Genomic DNA, 21,057 nt, shown 5'->3' with positions numbered 1-21,057 from the left:
ACTGGTGCCTCGACAGAAACTCAAGTATCCAGTGGAAACTGGGGCATGGGGGTTAGCGAGTGCAGAGAGGGATTTTGCTTCCAGAATCCCTGTCGCTTGTGGGTTCTGGGCCTCTGAGCAGCCAACTGCAAAATCAGTGAACCCAAGGATCCAAAATGAGAGCGTACACCATTCTCAAGGAGAGACTGCTGCACTCTGCAAAATGCTAGGAGGCGCTCTTGAACAAAAGGGATCTGCAGAAGGCGGCTAAATCCCTATCCCCACATACTGCCCTCCCAAAAAATTATATTCAGATAGGGAAGATGTTCCATTCAGGCCATATAAGTGTTTCGGAGAAGGCATAAAATTAAAAACTATTCCTAGTGGCTGAAGGGCCTGGGAATTGGCAGACACTGCCCATAAAAATACATTCCAAAACTTCTACAAGAAAATACAAAAGCCCATCTTTATGAATTTGGACAGAAAATAATTTCTTAAACAAGAAGCATACTAGAAAGGAAAAAAAATTTTTTTTAAATCGACACAGTAAAGTAATAGTGGTTCTCAAACTCTTGGCTTTCAGTTTCCTTTACACCAGGGGTGCCCAATCTTTCGGCTTCCCCGGGCCACATTGAGAGAAGAATTGTCTTGGGCCACACATGAAATACACTAACACTAACAATAGCTGACGAGCTTTAAAAAAAAAAAAAAAGCAAAATAAACTCATAATATTTTAAGAAAGTTTATGAATTTGTGTTGGGCCGCATGCAGCCCATGGGCCGTGGGTTGAACAAGCTTGCTTTACACTACTAAAACTTATTGAGAATGCCCAAAGAATTTGTGTGTTACACCTATCAATATTACCATAATTGAAAATAGAACTAAAAAATTTAAATATTTAGAATTCATTTTAAAATAATAATAAACCCACAGATGTTAGCATCGATGATCACAACACATGCCACATAGCTTTTGTAAACTCAATTATCCACTCATGAAACAATGAGTGCAAAAAAGGCAAACAAGATCTTAGTATGTAATATAGCATCTAAATATGAAATTAGTTTCAACCCTGTCAATCCCCTAAAAGGATCTCAAAGGTCCTTGAGAACCACTGCCGTAAGAAAAGTTTAAAAAATCTACAAATTGCGAGAAGATAATCATGGAAATGCAAAATTAAAGCCATAAGGAGACTCCATTTCATGTCCATCAAACTGGTAAAAATTAATACCTAACAATACCAGTTGTTGTAAAGCATATGGAGATATAAGAATTTTCTTATACATCAGTAGTGGTGTAAACTGGTACAACTACTATGAAGAACAATATGCAGAAAGTTGAAGTTGTGCATTTCCAACAACCCAGCAACTCTCCTGCCAGGTGTAGGTACCAGAGAAATTCCGCACACATGCTTAGGACACATGTACAAGGATGTTCCTTGCAGCACTGTTTTTTTTAACAACTTTTTTTCTTTTGTTAACTCTTTTTCTTTTTCTGAGATAGGGTCTTGCTCTGTTGCCCAGGCTGGAGTGCAGTGGTGCGTTCATGGCTCACTGCAACCTTGGCCTCTGGGACTCAAGTGACCCTCTCACCTCACCCTCCTGAAGAGCTGGGATTAAAGGCATGTGCCACTACACCTGGCTAATTTTTGTATTTTTTGTAGAGACAGGGTTTCACCATGTTGGCCAGGCTGGTCTCAAACTCCTGGGCTCAAGACATCTGCTCACCTCAGCCTCCCAAAGTGCTGGGATTACAAGTGTGAGCCATTATGCCCAGCTGCAGCATTGTTTTTAACAGCGAAAAACTGGAGTCGCCCATAGATCCATCAGTGAGAGAATAGTTATAAATATTTTATTATTAATACAATTATACTGTTACATATCATCACTATAAATAATTGCAACTTATAATTTACAACTATAATTTGTAATCAATAGTTATATTTATATAATTATACATAATTATAAATTATTATAATGTTACAATATGTAATATACATTTACATTAACACAATGGAATGCTATACTGCAGGTAAAAGAAATGTACTAACGGCCGGGCGCGGTGGCTCAAGCCTGTAATCCCAGCACTTCGGGAGGCCGAGACGGGCGGATCACGAGGTCAGGAGATCGAGACCATCCTGGCTAACACGGTGAAACCCCGTCTCTACTAAAAAAAAAATACAAAAAACTAGGCGGGCGAGGTGGCGAGCGCCTGTAGTCCCAGCTACTCGGGAGGCTGAGGCAGGAGAATGGCGTAAACCCAGGAGGCGGAGCTTGCAGTGAGCAGAGGTCCGGCCACCACACTCCAGCCTCGGTGACAGAGCGAGACTCCGTCTCAAAAAAAAAAAAAAAAAAAAGAAATGTACTAACATAGCCAAATGTCAAAAGCAATGTTGAGTGAAAAAAGTATGCTACGGAAGGTTACATACTTTTTTTTTTTTCCCCCCAAGAGAGTCCCTGGATCTGTTCCATCCAAACACCATTGAAGCAGGAACACCAAATGTGCTGCACATTTTTAAACACATAAAACAATATTCTGTATTGCTTACGAATACATGTTTAAGTATCTAAAAACAGAAATGGTTGGAATGATGCACATCAACTTAGGATACTGGTCATCTCTGGAGGAAAAGGTCTGAAGTAAGTGTGGCAAAATATTAAATCTGGGAGGCAAGTATCCATGTGTGATTACACTTGCCTCTATTTTTTTAAGTTTACAGTGGAACACATGACATGTTTATAAATGTTAATTCTTTTCACCTATAGTATTTTTATAATGCCTCCAACCTAAGGCATATCACTTCTTAACAGGGTATTTGGTAACTTTGTGATTGTTTTCTAATCTTTACAACTATCCTAGGTACCACATGGTCATAAAATACAGAAATAAATCATTGGAGTCACCAAGACTGCTAAATCTTCTGGCAGACCTGTTTCTACTCACCCGCTGATTGACCATGCAGCTGTCTCTGCTGCTGCCACCCACCCCGCCCACTCCCCTCTGCAAAACAGTCATCTGAAAGCTAAGCTACCAAACAGGATCTGTAAAAACACTTTTCTTAACAGAGTAACCTGAGTAACTCTGAGCAAGGCCAGAACTTTGTTTCAAAGGTACTCAAAGACTCAGTGGGTGTCCCCACCTGCGTTCAAATCAAGCTGGCAGACAGACTGACCCAGGTGCTGTCAGAGTCAACTTAACTTACACCATTTATTATCCACTGTCCCCATTCCTCCTTGGTTTTATCCTAAACACTCTAAGTCCCCTTCTCATCAAGTAGGACCTCTATGGTATCAAAACCCAGATCCTCAGTTCCTAATGCTTTCTGCAACACTAAGGGCACCAGAACACCCTTGGGTTACGGTGTTTCTCAAAGCCTGGGCCGCCTCACCACCTGCAACATAACGATGGGGGCAGCTGATTGACCAAACAGTTTCTGCCTCCGGAAAGGAACAAATGAAATCTATACCTTTGGGTTCTTCTCTTCAGGCAGGAGAATTGAGAGGCTGGGGAAACTGTTTTACATTATTAGCAAACTTTCAAAGAATGCAGATTGCTGGGCTGTACAGAGTTCTACTGAAAGGTTCTTTGTGGGCAAAATATATGGGAATCTCATTTTAAAAGCACAGTAAAGGCCGTGGGCAGTGGCTCACGCCTATAATCCCAGCACTCTGGGAGGCCGAGGCACGAGGATTGTTTGAACCTAGGAGTTCAAGACCGACCTGGGCAACATAGTAAGAGGTCATCTCTAAAAAAACAATTAAAAAAAAATTAAAACTTAGCCAGGCATGGTGGCATGCACCTGTAGTCCCAGCTACTCAGAAGGCTGCCGTGGGAAGACTGCTTTAGCCCAAGAGGTGGAGGCTGCAATGAGCCGTGATTGCCCACCACACTCCAATCTGGGAAACAGAGCAAGACCCTGCCTCAAAAAGAAAAAACAAAACAAAACAAAGAAAAAGCACAGTAAAGTTGGAGAAGCATCATCCCAGAGGATACTGGTTTTCTAAGTCTGAAGAAGGAAACAAACCTCACCACCTTCTTTGTATCCCAGAGTCTGAGATAGTCAAATAGGAACCAAAACTCCTCCTCAGCTCTCCCCTGGTTTGAGTATTGCCTTTCCACCATGCCAATTCAAGTCTTGGCTCTTCTGGAAGCGTCCCTAGGCAGACATTAGGGTTAATTCTCTTCTTTCTAATAGCATTCAGTACCTGAATCATTCAAGGGGAACTAAGATGAACTCTTATCTTTTTCCCCCAATTAGATTGTGAGACCCTGATTTCCTTGCACAAGACCCAATGCACACATAACGGTTCTTAACACTTAAGTGGTTGAAGTCATACTAAAGACAATGGCATGGGAAGTCAGCGTTAAGAACAAAACCAAACCATCAAATAAAACAACATAGTACAAAAAGCAGAGCCAGGCATGGTGCCTCCCACGTGTAATCTCAGCCACTCAGGTGGGAGAATGGCGTCAGGCCAGGAGTTCGAGACCAGCCTGGACAACACAGTGAAACCCCATCTCTAAAAATAACAATAATAAACAAAAAGTATTTGATTTGTAATGGGAAGACATAGGTTGAATCCCAGCTTTGTCCTTCACTGGCTGTGATAGGTTTACTGTGAGGATAACAATATGACATGATATACAAGCAAGTGTTTGTACATCTTGTCAACTTGCCACTAGTGATTAGCTGTTACAGCTATTGCTACCTGTTATTTCTCTGACATCAAGAGGTGGTCCATATTATTTCTCTTTAGGGCGAAGAAAAAAAAAAAAGCACAGAAACTGGAGTTGCAACTATAAAAACACATACAGAAAAAAAGCCCCAGAGACCACAGTTCCCAAGGTTTGAGTTTAGCCACCACCCTGCTGGAATCTCACCTACCTAGGCCTCTGGACTTCCACCAGGGCCAGGAGGAGGTGCTGCGAACACACTCAGTTACTAGGACAGTGCCTGGCACACACCCCAGGCAGTCTGTAAATGTTGAGTGATGAAAATGAGTAATGAAAAGCTTGCATATATACTGCCTGGGATAAAAAGAATGCTCATGGGGACCCTCTTCCACCTGCACATCAAGAACTAAGCAGCTTTATAGGAGCAAGGTGAGCAAAACTGAGGCCCCCAGGTGGGTGTGAACTTAAGCAGAGCAACAGTCTTAGCTTCTGGAAATAGTGTCAAAGCCAGTCATTAAAACCATCTTCAAACCATTCTTCCAGTAAATGAAAAAGCTGAGTGCAGTCTCCAGCTGACTCAGATTAAAGCAGAGTGGTGGGGGGAAATGAGAAACAGAGTCAGGGTTTCCAATTACTGCTAACAGGAGCGTGTTCAGAAGGGAGGAAATTAATGAAATCATCAAAAGCCTGTTGATTTTACTTCAAATGAATCAAATCAACTTTAATCTGTCCCTGTTTCAACAGAGACTTCAGGCTAGTCAGTGCCTGAGCTACCTGAAAGTTGCCCAGGCTGGATCAGAGGGGCTAAGTAACAATTAACCAAGGCTGAAAAATACTTGTTTTGCCCCTTCAGATAGAGGCTGAAAAGACAGGGCCAGACAATGGTTCTGAGGCAGGCTGTACTAATTCTCTCCAAGCCAGGAGTCTTCTGGCTTGCCAATACAAACACCATCAGGCTCCGGTGGGAAATAAAGGCTGAAAACAGGGTCAAATTCAATCTGAAGAACAGCAAATTCCCCTAGGACACTGAAAACATTCACAGCTACCCTAGACAAAGTGGGCAGAAGACAGAAGGAGGGAGGAAGAGCGAGGAGCTCTGGAGGAACCTCTCACACAGACGGCTTGCAGAGGGTCTTTTATGATTGTCTTGTGTATACTTTAACCCCCAAAGCACTCAACGTACATGCTAGCTCTGCCAGAGTGCTGAGGAGTAAAAATGGGTACAAAGGAAGCAGGGAGGAAGGATGGAAGGGAGGAAGGCAAAGGAAGACAACTGTACCAAGTTAAGAAGAAGGAAGAAAATGAAGAAAAGAAGAGGTAGCTGGATACAACCCCTTATTCGATACATCCAGTAAGCATACACACAGGCCTACGATGAGCCACACACTGTGCCAGGCAATGGAGAATGTCAAATAACAATCCTGAGCATCCTGGAAACCAGAGCTGATCAGACAGCCTATGAAGCTGGCAGTGAGGTGAAACGAGCAGGCACGACAGTGATGCTAAGTTATTCTCTCTGCAGGCAGGTGTTATGGCAGCAGCATAAGTGCAGGTGCCAATGACTCCAAAAAGAAAAGTTATTCTCTCCAATTCCTAAACTTGTCTCTAGTTTCACTTTTGGTGAGCCAGTCTCTGGATGGGATTCTGATCAACAGAAGTTCTCGTACACAGAAAAAGAAAAAACAGGTAACAAGCCAGCAGAAGTTCCTGACCCTGAGGAGGAAGCTGTCAGGGTAAAGCATTAGAGAACCCAGAGTATCAGAGCACAAAAGGCACCAGAGAGCTAATCCACACTCACATTACCCTTGAGTAACATGAGGTGCCTTCAGTTACTGTCCATTAGAGGCGGCGCTGGGGCCGATGCCCAGGACCCCAGCTCAGGGTCCCATTCTTCGTACCGCAGAGCCCAGACTGAGGAAAGGCATCCAAAAATGCAGACTTTTAGAACTCACTGCTGCCTCAGGGGGCAGAATAGGAAATGAAAGTGACCCAGCCCCGGGGCTCACCAGGTCTAGCTCCTTTCCATAGGGTAGTATGCAAGGACCAGACCAGCCTGGAGAAGAGATACATCTGAAGGCATCCTCCCTTAACCTCTTCTCAGTTTTATAGGTTGGCCCACCTGTAGTAGCCTATTTCTGAGAGGGCCACTTGTCTCCCTCGTGGGTTCAAGATTTCTCCACCCCTCTGTCCTCACCTCAGCAAAATTTGCTCCGAAAAGAGTCAGACAGGTTTTTTTCAGTCCAAGTATAAATTGGTGGTTCTCAAAGTGTGGTCTTCAGACCAGCAGCAGCTGCTGCTCCATGTCTACCAAGTTCTTCTTTAGAGAACTTTTAAAACCACATCCCAGACCGACTGAACCAGAAACTCTGGGGATGGGACCCAGCAATCTGTGTTGAACAAGCCCTCTAGAGGAATCTGATGCTAGCTCAAATTTGAAACTCACTAGTGCAAATAACCTCCAAGGTTCAGTCTGTTGGTTCTCTCATGAGTATGTGCCTCTTCACTGGCACACCTGAATGACCTCTAGAGTTTCAAACCTGAGAGCCCACACATCTGCCACTGGGGGAAGGAGGAGCTTCCCAACTCAGTATATCCTTCTCCTGCTCCTAGGGTTCAAGACTTTGTGCATGAGAGTACAAAAGGTGACGATGGAACTGCCCTTTAAGCCTTGACCAGAGGCAGGGAAGCATAAGCTTGGAAAAAGGTCCTGATGACTCTGAATGGCCTCACCTAGCACTATGAACAAAACAGGACCTTTCCACACCAGTTCTAGGCTGGTGAGGCCAGCCTTTGGAAGGGACACAGGTGGACCAATGCACGTAGGCCTTTCCTTGACTGAAGAATTGGCCTAAGGCTGATCTGCCCAGATCCCACCCTGCCAAACTGGACTGCAATACTTGGTCTGTGGCAAAACTGGTCTGAGCAGGACACTCAGGGGGGTCTGTGAAGTTTCAACATGAGACCTGCAGAATACACCAAGCACCTGCTGTGGGTCCCCCTGACACTTCCTGGTACACACCAGAGGAGAGAATGTGTTTCCACTGGCATGTGCCAGGCAGTTAGCACTGTGATGCAGAACCTGGCATCTCAAGTACTTCCACCACAGTCTAATAGAACAGAATTAAGAAATCTGCCAGCTCCCTCTCTTCTTCCCTGTTCTTTGCACCAAAGCTGCTCTTCTTAGCCTTCTGCTTCTCCAGCTCCTATCAAGTTTCATTTCCAGCAGGAACTCTGGCTTCTCAGAGGAAAATGAATGACTGACTTCTAGGTCACTCAAAATCCTGACTATGACAGCCTTGTTTGACATGACGAGTTATTCACGAAAAAAAAAATTTGTAATGATCCCTCCTTTCTCTTTTCACCTTCTTTATTCCCAGGAATGAGGCATTATCACATTTAGAAGTCCAAGCTTTAGATTTAGATTCCACAGGTTTGGGCTTCAAGCTGAAGATGCGGGAGTTTGTTGGAAACTTGTGTTTGATCTTGCATTCAAAGAGGGGCTATTAAATGCCAGCCTCCAACCAGGGATGGATGGTGGATTAACCAGTTAGTGTTAACGAAGTGCTCTGAGCAATTCAGAAAAGAGATGCTGACTGAAAAAATAGTATTATAATAATCCCTTCCATTGGAATAGATTTTTATTGTTTACCCAGGACTTTTACACATATTATCTCACTTAATCCTATTATTCACAATCTTAACTATTTCTACAAGGCTAGGGTCTGCGTTACTGGTGACAGATTTTCTGAATGCCAAGGAGAGGAGTCAGTTGAACAGCAAAGCCTCTAAACTGCCTAACAACAAGGTATTGAGAACAATAGCACCAAGAAAGGGTTCCTTTGTTGAAAGCCAGTCTAAGAAACCTGAGACACATCTCTGCTGGAAGTCACAACAGTTCTCTGCACCCTTGAACACATCAAATCACAGACAGTCCTCACCCCAACTTCTCCAATTACCCCAGCCTGATCCAAGATGACAAATCCTGGAATACATCTGAAGGGCCCAGACGCCAGCTGCTCCTCCATTCTTCTCGCTTCCCCAAGCAATTAAGAACCTCTGACACCCTCCAACCTCCCCATGGAATTTGTGACGCCAGTTAAGACCCACATGGGACCCCACACGGTGCATCAGACTTGCTGAAATAAGGAGCCTTTGTCAGACATGCCTCCTAAGAGTTGGCTGAGCTGAGGCCAGGTGACAAGGGTCAAGAAGCATCTCCTGTGGCCTGCCCTGAGTGACCTCTCCCCTCAGACCAGAAGGGCAGCCTCACCTAGCCCATCACTTCCTGTCTCATGGGCAAATAGGTGCCCACTGCTATTCTTCTCATCCCCAATCCTCTCCCACAAGTTGTACCTAAAATTAACATCCTCCTTCCAACCCTTTTTCCTTTCCTGTTTAGACTCATTCAACTTCTTAATTTATTAACTAGTGTTTGTTTTTTCTTTAACTCTTTGATCCCTAGGATACTCCAGGAGAGCTTATTTCTCTTCTTCTTCCTCCTCCTCCTCCACAATTCTGACAATTCAACCAGGACAGGCACCTGCCTCCACTAGCAGCATCTCAGTCCTCTCTGGGTGCTTCCTCAAACTGTGCTTTTGGTGTGCTCAACCTAAATCCCTGAATTCTCAGGCTAAGGTTAGACTTTTTCTTTTTTGAAACTACAGCTACTGAACACACTCCGCCAGAGTGAAAGAGACCACTCCTTCATCCACAGGGCAAGAAACAAATCAGTTTAGGGAATACAGTATATTGGATTCAAACACTGTTGAAAATTCCGAAGTTTCAACAGTGACATGGGAAGTTCCAAGGAAAGGAAGTGCTGAGATGAACAGAGCAGACACTATACTCTCTTCCTCTCCTCCCTCCAGACTCCCCACAACAGCAGGCTGTACCTGCCACTGGCAAGTGCCACATTTTAACAACCATGATGATGATAACAGCAACATTTCATCTTCACCACAACCCTATATGGTATGTATGTTATCATCCCAATTTTACAGATATGAAGAACTAAGGGACGTAGAGTTCAAGAAGCTTGCTTAAAATGACACACTAGGCCGGGCGCGGTGGCTCAAGCCTGTAATCCCAGCACTTTGGGAGGCCGAGGTGGGTGGATCATGAGGTCAGGAGATCGAGACTATCCTGGCTAACATGGTGAAACCCCGTCTCTACTAAAAATACAAAAAACTAGCCGGGCGTGGTGGCGGGCGCCTGTAGTCTCAGCTACTTGGGAGGCTGAGGCGGGAGAATGGCGTGAACCCGGGAGGCGGAGCTTGCAGTGAGCCGAGATCACGCCACTGCACTCCAGCCTGGGTGACAGAGCCAGACTCCGTCTCAAAAAAAAAAAAGACACACTACTGGCAGAACTAGGATTCAAACTAGCGTGTCTGGCCCAAGAGACTGCCTTCTTCACCTGACTATGCGACCTTGTCTTCCCCTACCCGTTAACTCCTCCTTGCCTTTAGATCTCAGTGCAGACTTCTCTCCCTCAGAAAAGCCTTCCATGACCAACTCAAACTGAGTCAGGAAACCCCCTAATGAGTATTCCTGTGTAGTGCACTGACTTCCCTGATTATAGCATGTATCACATGGAATTGTTCTATTTCCAGTAGCTGGCACAGTCTTGGCATTCAGCAGAAGCTCAATGAGTACCGGTAGAATAAATCAGAGTGCTAAACCACAAGCTCTGCATTCCTCCAGTGCAGAGCACAGTTCCTGGCTGCTGCTGCCCTCCTCTCACAGGCTTACTAAATATGATTAACTTCTGTCAAGATCCAGACTAGTACCTCGTCCCCAGAAGGCCCTCTGTGGCATTACACAGCTCCTGCCCACCTTATGTCAACACATACTTGCTAAAGGAGTTAACGGTCATGAAAATACGAAACCCAATCAACCCCACAGCAACCCTACAAACCCAGGGTCGTCAGGGTTTGGAGCAAGTCTATAGCGTTCATGTACCATAATGTACAGAACAAAGGGTTCAAGTTCCCCAAAGCTGCAATTCCCAGAGGTCATAACAAGCTGGCCAATCCCGTCAAATCAGTCAGTCAAGATTCTAAGAGTTGGAATCCTGCTCCTAGGAAAACCTGTCTGACATCCTCCCAAAGAAAGAACTAAGACGAGGAGCTCTTGTTAATTCCATTCAATAAATACACTCAAAGCCCACTCTCCTTCCTTCAGACCCTATTAATTCTAGTGGTAAGAGAGATGGGTGATGTCCCACAGAAGAAGCTGAGTAGGACCTTGAAGGATAAAGAGAAGCATATGAGGAAAAGGCAGGAGGTAGAATTCTAGCCACAGGAAGAACAGGGTGAGAATAAGTTTGAAGGTGCTAATGTTTCGAGGAGAAGGAACTGTCTGTCCCTTAGCCTTGATCTTTCGAAACAGACGTAGAGGTAGAGGAAGCTGTGGCTGCAAAGGCAGTAGGTAAGAAAGTGAAGCCAAACCCACCCAATTGGCAATTTCCGAGCCCCTCTCTAATGTCAGGATATGTTTAGAGCCAGTATGATTTTCATATACATTCCTCCTTATCTTCACTTCCCACTGGCAATGAAAGCCTGCCTTTCCTCCCTCCTTGAACTAGGCAATTCCTACTCTGCTATAAAGAAATACTTGAGGCCGGGAGCGCTGGCCGAGGTCTGTGATCCCAGCACTTTGGGAGGCTAAAGCAGGTGGATCACAAGGTCAAGAGATTGAGACCATCCTGGCCAACATGGTGAAACTCCGTCTCTATTAAAAATACAAAAATTAGCCAGGCATGGTGGCACACGCCTGTAATCCCAGCTACTTGGAAGGTTGAGGCAGGAGAATCATTTGAACCCGGAGGTGGAGGTTGCAGTGAGCCAAGATCGCACCACTGTACTCCAGCCTGGCGACAAAGCGAGACTCTGTCTCAAAAAAGAAAAGAAAAATACTTGAGACTGGGTAATTTATTAAAAAAGATATATATTTTTTAAACTGGCTCACAGTTCTGCAAGCTGTACAGGAAGCATAGTGGCATGTGCTTCTGGGGAGGCCTCAAGAAGCTTTCAATCGTGGTGGAAGGCAAAGGGGGAACAGGCACATCACATGGTGAGAATGAGAACGAAAGGGAGAAAGTGGGGTAGGGAGGGGGTGCCACATATTTTTAAACCACCAGATCTCATGTGAACTCAGAGTGAGAGCTCACCATCACGGGGATGGCCCAAGTCATTCATGAGGAATCTGCTCCCACGATCCAAACACCTCCCACCAAGCCCCACCTCCAACACTGGCAATTACAATTTAACATGAGATTTGGCAGGGGTATACTTTCTTTCTTTTCCTTTTTTTTGAGACGAGTTCTTGCTCTTGTTGCCCAGGCTGGAGTGGCACAATCTTGGCTCACTGCAACCTCCACCTCCCAGGTTCAAGCAATTCTCTTGCCTCAGCCTCCCAAGTAGCTGGGATTATAGGTGTGCGTCACCACACCCGGATGATTTTTGTGTTTTTAGTGGAGACGGGGTTTCACCATGTTGGCTGGGCTGGTCTCGAACTCCTGACCTCAAATGATACACCCGCCTCGGCCTCCCATAGTGCTGCTGGGATTACAGGTGTGAGCCACTGTGCCCGGCTCGGGGCATATTTTCAAACTATATAACTCTTCATCACCTAACAGGATCCACACTGGGTTCGAAATCCTCACCCAAGCTATAAGGTAGCATACTCTGCAATGTACTCTTCCAGGCAGTTGCTTGGGCCCTCTCTTCTCCACAGAAGAGCCCCATCACCTGCATCCCTGAGGCATGAAGACACTTTCATGTGCTTCTCCACTTCCTCCCCCAGATGGCTGGGGACTATGAGGAATCATCACTCAGTGGGGAGCCCCCACACACTGCTACTGCTCACAGATCCCTGGACTTGCTCCTGCTTTCCTCACATGAAGGACAAGCCATGATTCTGGATCGTCCTATGGGGTAAACCCACCTATGGAGTACCCTTCCCACGATGTGTGTGTTGGATCTACTGGGATGATCGCTAGCCTGGTTGTAGCAAAGGAGCAACATACAAAAGATTTTGTCTCTGTGTTCAATGAGCTTATATGCAAACACATCCGGAATCAAGAACAAAGAACAAGAATCAAGAACAAAGAGCAAAAACAAAGAAATAAAACTGAAAGCAGTGTGTATAGATATCAAAGCTCAGAGAGGTGTGTGAGAGGTATAAAGCAGATAGCCACACAGCCTACTGAAGGACTCCAGCTAACTTCATGGGCCGCTAATCATAAACTGTGAGCAACCACTGGGCGCGGTGGCTCATGCCTGTAGTCCCAGCACTTTGGGAGGCTGAGGCGGGCGGATCAAGAGGTCAGGACATCGAGACCATCCGGGCTAACACGGTGAAACCCCATCTCTACTAAAAAATACAAAAAAAAAAATTAGCTGGGCATGGAGGCAAGCGCCTGTAGTCCCAGCTACTCGGGAGGCTGAGGCAGGAGAATGGTGTGAACCCAGGAGGCGGAGCTTGCAGTGAGCCAAGATCGCACCACTGCACTCCAGCCTGGGTGATAGAGCGAGACTCCGTCTAAAAAAAAAAAAGAAAGAAAGAAATCATGAGCAACCATGCATAGTTATCAAGGAGCCTTAGTGGGGCTGCACTGGCTCAAGACTCCACTGGGTCCTTTGCAATCCAGCCTCCGGATCATAATGAGATTAACTGGGAAGAAGAGAAATCTAAGACTTTTCTCCCATCTGCCACCAAACCTCTCTGTGCCTAGACCGGTGCTCAGGAAACACTGACAGGCTGATCCTCACATCCACTCAGTCATAGTCTAGTGTGCAACAATCCCAATGACATTCTCTGGTGCCTCTTACCATAGCCAGTGTCAACAAGGCTGAACCATCAGAACCCAAGCCAGTGACAATAAACACAAAGGTCCCACCCTCTCCCAAGGAGACATGTGTCTACTACATGAGAAGAATTGATCAAGCCCTTTGTATTTCAGAGAGTGTCACTTGTTACTCAGAATAACAAAGGATGAAGCAGAATTATTTTATAGCCCTGTTTTTACTTGGTCATAACTTCCTGAAACACATTTTGTGCCCCCTCCCCACAGAAATACCAAACATACTTTTGTGATTTAAAAAGAATGAAAAAAAAAAAAAAAAAAAACTTGGCCAAGAAATCTTGAAGAGAATCTGTTTACCTTCCCTGCACTACTTCCCAGAATTTTGGATGACTAAACAATTCTCCTTTAAGAGATTTGGTTACTGGCAAAGCTAATAAGTCAAAGAAGTTAAACAAGAAAAAAATCTCCATCACCAGGGATGCCAATAAGTTGAAAGGGGCTCCTAAAAGAAGAAATACCAATATAGCTAAGAAAAGCAAGAGGAGGCAAAAGGACTACCAAATGGGAAAGATATTTCTTATTTTTTAATTCTAATGTTATATTCTCCCAGTTGTGTTTTGGAATCATGTAAAATGCAACCTTTCAATCACATCACTGTGCTGATTAAATAAAAAATGTCTTTAAAAGAACAGAACCTTGGCATTCTCATATTTAATATGTAAGGTTTCAAAAGTGACTCCAAATGTTCCTAACAAATAGCATCCCTGAGGAACATCAGCTCTGAAATACCAACAAGGCAGCCTCCCTGAAGAGAACAAACAGTTCACAGTGAGATCACTTAGCTGATCTCACTCCAGCACCAACATCTCAGAAGGGCATTTACCACTCTTTGCTACTCGTCTTCATGTATGGGAAACCAACATGTGTTACTTGAGAATTTAGGGACTCAGAAAACCTCATGAATATCAAGGATCTCACTCTAATCAGTAAGCACTGAATTGAATGAAACAGAATCCAAGAGATACAGAAGAAACGGGGAGCACGTTCCAACCCTGAGTCTGCCACCCAAGCAGCTATGACGTCATAAAACCAGAAGTGTGGAATGATATCAATTAGTGCTAGGATCTGATCTTCCAATATGGGAATATTTATTTGTGTACCCAGCAATGTTCCAAATGCCTTACATACTACTATCTTATTTGATCCCCAATACAATCTTATAAAGCAGACATTATCATCCCCTTTCTGGTGAAACACAGACAGTGAGGTCACAAAAATTATCCAAGGCAACAAAAGTAGCAAAGAATACAGGCAGTATTCAACCCAGACAATCTGACTCCAGAGTACATGCTTTTCATCAGACCATGCAGTCATTCCAAAAAACAAGGTGAAGAGCTGAAGCACAATGGTAGCTAGATATAATACTGAGCTATACTCATGACCTCAGTGGCTCCATAAGAGCTGCAGGTGGTATTTACTATTTTGAGGGGTGTACATAAATTGAATCCCCCTCCACCTCATAAGAGACAGCTATGTGAAGAAATCCTAGGGACAATCCTGTTCTAAAGGTTATAGTCAGTCGGGTGCAGTGGCTAATGCCTGTAATCCCAGCACTTTGGGAGGCCAAAGCGGGTGGATTGCTTGAGCCCAGGAGTTCAAGACCAGCCTGGGCAAACCCAGCAAAACCCATCTCTACAAAAAATACTTTTAAAAAAATTAGCCAGGTGTGGTGATGCATGCCTATAGTCCCAGCTACTCAGGCTGAGGAGGTGAGGTGGGAGGATCACTTGAACCCGGGAGGCAGAGGCTGCAGTGAGCTGTGACAGTGCCACTGCACTCCAGCCTGGGCAACTGAGCGAAACCCTGTCTCAGAAAAAAAAAGTTATAGTCACACCCTCATCTTCCAGTGAATTCAGATTTTCATGTGTTAAATTCGCTTAAGATGAGGTCAATGAACAGGGCTGGAAAGAAGTCAGCAGCCAGGGTACTCTTCATTCACATTGCACACAGAAAGGTTGTCTCTAAATGTTTCTGTCCCTCTGGGCCCCAAAGCTAAATCTGAGGCAGGCCAAGGTCTCTCCTGATCTGACCCCAGTCCAGGCAGCCAGGCACACCAGCACAGGCCACCTGGAATGGAAGGGCTCCACACACCCTCTGCAGGCTCCCACTCCCAAGTGATGCACTGGACTCTTCCAGTGGGTAAGAAGTGGTGAGAGGTGTTCATCTGGAAACCTACCTAGAATCACTGAAGACTCCGAGTGCTAACCCTAATTGTTTTATTAGCACCCTGTGCCCCTCTTTTGCAGAAAGTCAGGTAGGTAAGAAGAATAACCTCTAAGCTGGCAAGTTAGCAGGGTAGTGGGGCACCATTGCTCAGCAGATGGAATCTGTGTTTAGTGAGGGCTTTAACCCAATAGAGACCTAGTTATGTGGACTCCCGGTTTCTTTTATTAGAAAGTTACAATGCAAGGGTGGTACCATGTATTGTCAATGTTCTAAACATGGCACAACAATTAGTGTGCAGAGGGTAATTTATCAATGCCTTTTCGTGACACTAGGGCTCAACAAGAACTATAATGACCCATCCAGCCTCCCACCACAATCCCTAAGTTTTTTTATAGTCACAGGTAATTACACCATGGAGAGATTACATCACTTTCATCAACAGGGTTTGCAGCTGACAGGAAGATGCTTTGCGGATGTTTTGGGAACTGTTTGCTATGGTCCCTATTGTTCCTTTCCAAGAATAGAACCACCTTGGCAAACCTTGTGCCTAAACTGGAACCAAACAACCAAGAGCCACAGTAGATGAGAACAGAAACAACCACAGAGGGCCGGGTGCAGTGTCTCACGCTTGTAATCCCAGCACTTTGGGAGGCCGAGGCAGGCAGATCACGAGGTCAGGAGATTGAGACCATTCTGGCTAATATGGTGAAACCCCATCTCCACTGAAAAATACAAAAAAATTAGCTGGGTGTAGTGGTGGGCGCCTGTGGTCTCAGCTCCTCGGGAGGCTGAGGCAGGAGGATGATGTGAGCCCAGGAGGCGGAGCTTGCAGTGAGCCAAGATCGCGCCACTTCACTCCAGCCCGGGTGACGGAGTCAAAAAGAAACAACCACAGAGGGAAACATGGTAACCCACAGATGACTCCTGTATCCTTTTTATCCATCAGGAGAAAACATGGTCTCTTTCTTCCTCCATCAGAATAATTTTCTGGAGGCTGATCTGAGCACTTCAATCAGGAAACACAAAAAACAGGTCTCAGTGAAGCCTGTCACTCAGCACAGGTAGTGGGGCTCCCAGAAAAGACCATGGGCAAGAGTCAGACATACTGAGCACAAATCCCAGTCAGCCTCACCACTTAAAATCATCAGTCTCTGAACAAGTTATTGAACCTCTCTCTGGCTCAGTTTCTCTTTTATTAAATGATTGCACATCTGCCTGGAATGATAACGGAGCCTGACACATAAATGATGCTCTATACACATTAGTTTCCCATTTGTCTTCTCCTCTCAACTCAGTGTACATTATCTCTGACTCCAGGGTCCTTCCGAGATGAGGTGAGCCAGGGCCACCTGCCAACATCTCTCTGCTACAGGCCAAAGTCAAGTCATCTCCCAGAGAACCTAGTTCTCAACATTTTCCATTTTCAATGAAAACTAACTGCCTGGCTTTCTGTCATGTAGAAATGCAGATGGCTGTTTTCCTTACTATTCTAAAATTGTTTTAGGTGATGGTGTGATGTTTAACATGGCCTAACATGTCATGGCAACATTTTAAGGGGAAAAAAAATCAGAAACAAGTAAAATACTGACTTTGTTTAGTAAATAAGCTCAGGAAAGAAAGAGAATGCAAACAAAAACTTTTTATGAGTCAGCAAGCCAGTTGGATTGAGATCAAGCTATGCAAATATGAGCTTTCTGAAGGCAGTGGGGATTCCTGAAGTAAATTAATCCCTCCTCACTGGTCAAATTTGATAACTGCTCCAAAAATCTCTTATCCCCAACTCAAACAGTACTTTGCACCTTAAGTTTTGTGTTTCAATGACAGCAAAGAATATCATCTGCATAAAAAGTCTACTGTACCTCGTGACTCAACAGTAGGTCACATACCAATTTTGTTGTTGTTATTTGGGAATTACATCACACACTTCATTTTATATGCCAAGAGCCTTCCAATCATTTTTATTAGTCTACACAACATCAACTTAACATTCTTAAGGATTATTGTTTCTGTTTTGCAAAAGACACAAAGAGGTCATGTGATTTGCCTCAGGTCATACAGCAAGTTTCTTAAGACTACAGGTAAAATGAAAGACTTGGAGACCTGAGAAAGGCTGCTACAGAGAAGAGATCTTAATTCTACCTAGCTCAAGAAAGGCAAATTGGGTAGCATGTGCATAGATTTTATTTTTAATTCTGGTCTATCCACTGCATGGTGTGACTAGGTGGGAAGAATAAGATATGCTTCCTTTTGCCATTCTTAAAAAGGAAACTTTTCAATAATTCTCCCCATTTAAAGGAATGGACAAGGGAAAACTGGACCCAATGCCTGTCTAACACCTTTTCTGCTATAACTGCAAATCTCGAGCTGTGGATGAGAGAAACCAGTATAGAAACTGAACTTTAAACATGGTGTAATTTTACTCCAGAACTCTGAAGTACCTCTTCATACATGATTCTTCCTACCTTAGATTGTGATCAAAACTGTGATACTTGATGAGATGATATAGATTATGATAACTGTGGTATCTACAACCAGAGATGATGCAGACAAATTGTCTCCAGAGGATGCCCACTTACCTATGTCTAGTGGGATTCTCAGAGTTGTGAATGTGCATGCACACACGCATATAGCCAGGGTCTACTACAGCCCACTGGATAGCAAGGCTGTATATTTTACAAGCACCCATTTAAAAACGTCTCTGAGGTGGGTGTTCAGGAGCAGCTATAAGCACAGGTAAGAAATGCAAGGAGGAGGCCAGGCACAGTGGTTCATACCTATAATCCCAGCACTTTGGAAGGTAGAGGGGAGAGGATCACTTCAGCCCAGGAGTTTGAGATCAGCCCGGGCAACATAAAAAAACATTTTTTTTATTAGCTGGGCATGGTGGTGCATGCCTATGGTCCCAGCTACTCAGGAGGCTGAGGTGGAAGGACTGCTTGAGTCTGGGAGATCAAGGCTGCAGTGAGCTATGATTGTATCACTGCACTCCAGCCTGGCAAAAGAGTAAGACCTCATCTCTAAAATAAATAAAGAAAAAGAAAAAAGAAACACAAGAAGAGGAAAAGAGGCTTTTCCTGAACTAAACTGTGTTTCCTCGGCTTCAGAGTATCTGAGATCCTGGTTTCTGGACAAGCCTGCTTGGCATGCTGCTTATGGCAGGCACAGCCATACAGGTGTGCTTTGGGTTTCAGGCCTAGAAAGGGTACCTCCTCCCCTAGAAGCCGCTCCAAAGAAAGGGAAAAACATTGGTAGCAACTTGGTACACTGGATCTAAGCAAAGGTGAACCCCTGTCCCCTGCCAGTACACATGTTTTATGGGGGGTAGAAAAGACTTGGAGGTTGGGGTGGCAGGGAGGGAGCATTCTTTGCAGGTGGGGGAGGGGAAAGAAAACAACAGAGCCAACTTTCCCATCCTGGTCTGAGCCCACACTACAAACAGACACATTTTTCCACAGTGGAAAATAATAATCCCTTTATCTAGCCAGTATGGAACCTGATAATTGATTTCGGACCTTGAGTGGGAAGTTGGGAAGGTGTGGGTAGTTGGAAAATGAGGTGGGGAATGGGAGGGATGCAGCCAACAAAAGGGAGGGTAGGGGTAAGTAGGATAGCTTAATGACACTCAAGAGGCTTCAGACACTTAAGGCAGACATTCTGCCACTAATACCATATGCCAGGGCAGTTTCCTTAGAGGAGCCTTGGAAGAAGCAGGTCATGGTGGTACGCTAGGCACCAGGTTAGGTCTTGGCCTTACCATTAGCTGTGAGACTCTGGGCAGCAAGTGCACAGTTCTCTGAAGCCCAAGCTGGTTCTGACTAGTACTTCCTTTCTTCCTGCTCTGACAGTCATTCCATTCATGTGCATACTTACTGAGCACCATTTGTTCTGGGCTGGGGGAGAACCTCTTTTACAAAGACCCAAATATTCTAAAGCCCCAACATTTTAGGCTTTTCAGGCCACATGGTCTTTGTCACAACTACTCAACTCTGCCACTGTAGCATAAAAGCAGCCATAGACAATACATACATGAATGAGCACTGCTGTGTTCCAATAAAACTTTATAGACATTGAAATTTAAGTTTCATATACATTTTTACAAGTCATGAAATATCTGATTTTTCCAACCATTTAAAAATATAAACAGTTAACTGCAAGGCTCTACAAAAGCAGATGGCAGGTAGGATTTGGCCTGTGGGCCAGTATGCCAACTTCTGTTCTGAAGACACACTGGTGAATAAAAGAGTCACCACACTCTGCGGTTCTGCAACTAGCACTTCTAGAGGCTTCCTCTGGTTTTGGGGTGACCCTATGAAAGGAGGCTGTGCTTCCTTTTGTTGCACATTGATGCAGCCTGGTCTTCTCTTCCTTTGAAACCTCATATAACCTTGATGGCCACATTGTGGCGTCCCAATCATTATGGCCCCCCGGGTTGTGCCAGGAGTTCCTCATAACTAGGGAGAAAAGATTTGGGTTAAGTGTCAGAATGGGGTGGAAGGAAAGGCAAATCTACATGTTGGTAGCAGAGAAGGCTACAATGGAACAAAAAAATCTGTAATTGTTTCTTCCAACAATTCAGGGAAAAAAAAAAAAAGATTAGCTGAGACGGTGCCATTATCTGTTTATGCTGGGTAAGTGGGTGGTGGGAGCTGATAGAGAATGAAAGAAGTAGCACTAAACTGTGGAGGCTCTACAGCCACAATATACCACTCCCCTACTGTCCCTACCAAAGTCCCCTTCCAGGATCTAGTTCTGAGATCCCTCTCCAGGAAGCACTGGCCAAGGAAACTGCCACGTATGTGCTTCTAATAAAGTCCAGTAGGAACACCAGTACTGGTGAGTTCAATGATGATTCTGGAGCTCACAGACACAGAAGTAGGTTGTAGCACACCACCCAGAGGCCTACTGTACACACCCAAATACAGCCTTTCTAAAAGAACATTTTGTCTAGAAGACCACACAAAGACTGCCTAGAAGGGTCTCTGGAGCACTGTTGAAGGCAACAAGGGCTGTACAAACACAAAAAGGTTCAATGGGCCGAGCACGTGGCTCACGCCTGTAATTCCAACACTTTGGGAGGCCAAGGTGGGTACGGGTGGGTCACCTGAGATCAGGAATTCAAGACCAGCCTGGCCAACATGGTGAAACACCATCTTTACTAAATAATAAAAATATTAGCTGGGTGTGGTGGCACGCACCTGTAGTCCCAGCTACTCGGGAGGCTGGGGCAGGAGAATCGCTGGAAGCCGGGAGGCAGAGGTTGCAATGAGCCAAGATCGTGCCACTGTACTCCAGCCTGGGCGACAGGGTGAGACTCTGTCTCAAAACGAACAAACAAACAGGCTCAATGGTGCATTTCTAGCCCCTGCTAGGGC

General features: G+C 44.9%; 1 protein-coding gene and 1 long non-coding RNA gene across 5 annotated transcripts in view; one reads left to right on the top strand and one right to left on the bottom strand.

The window, feature by feature from the left end:
- Positions 1-21,057, bottom strand: part of SUSD6 (sushi domain containing 6) — a 105,402-nt gene that overhangs the window by 36,038 nt on the left and 48,307 nt on the right.
- LOC144330348 (uncharacterized) lies at positions 1,429-21,005 on the top strand. The gene is made up of 2 exons (XR_013396416.1): positions 1,429-1,659; positions 18,877-21,005. It is a non-coding gene; the product is annotated as an uncharacterized LOC144330348 (long non-coding RNA).

The sequence above is a fragment of the Macaca mulatta genome, chromosome 7, assembly GCF_049350105.2.
Source record: "Macaca mulatta isolate MMU2019108-1 chromosome 7, T2T-MMU8v2.0, whole genome shotgun sequence".
Lineage (NCBI taxonomy): Eukaryota > Metazoa > Chordata > Mammalia > Primates > Cercopithecidae > Macaca > Macaca mulatta.
Note: the sequence above shows the minus strand (reverse complement) of the source record. Positions and strands in the feature narration are given on the sequence as shown.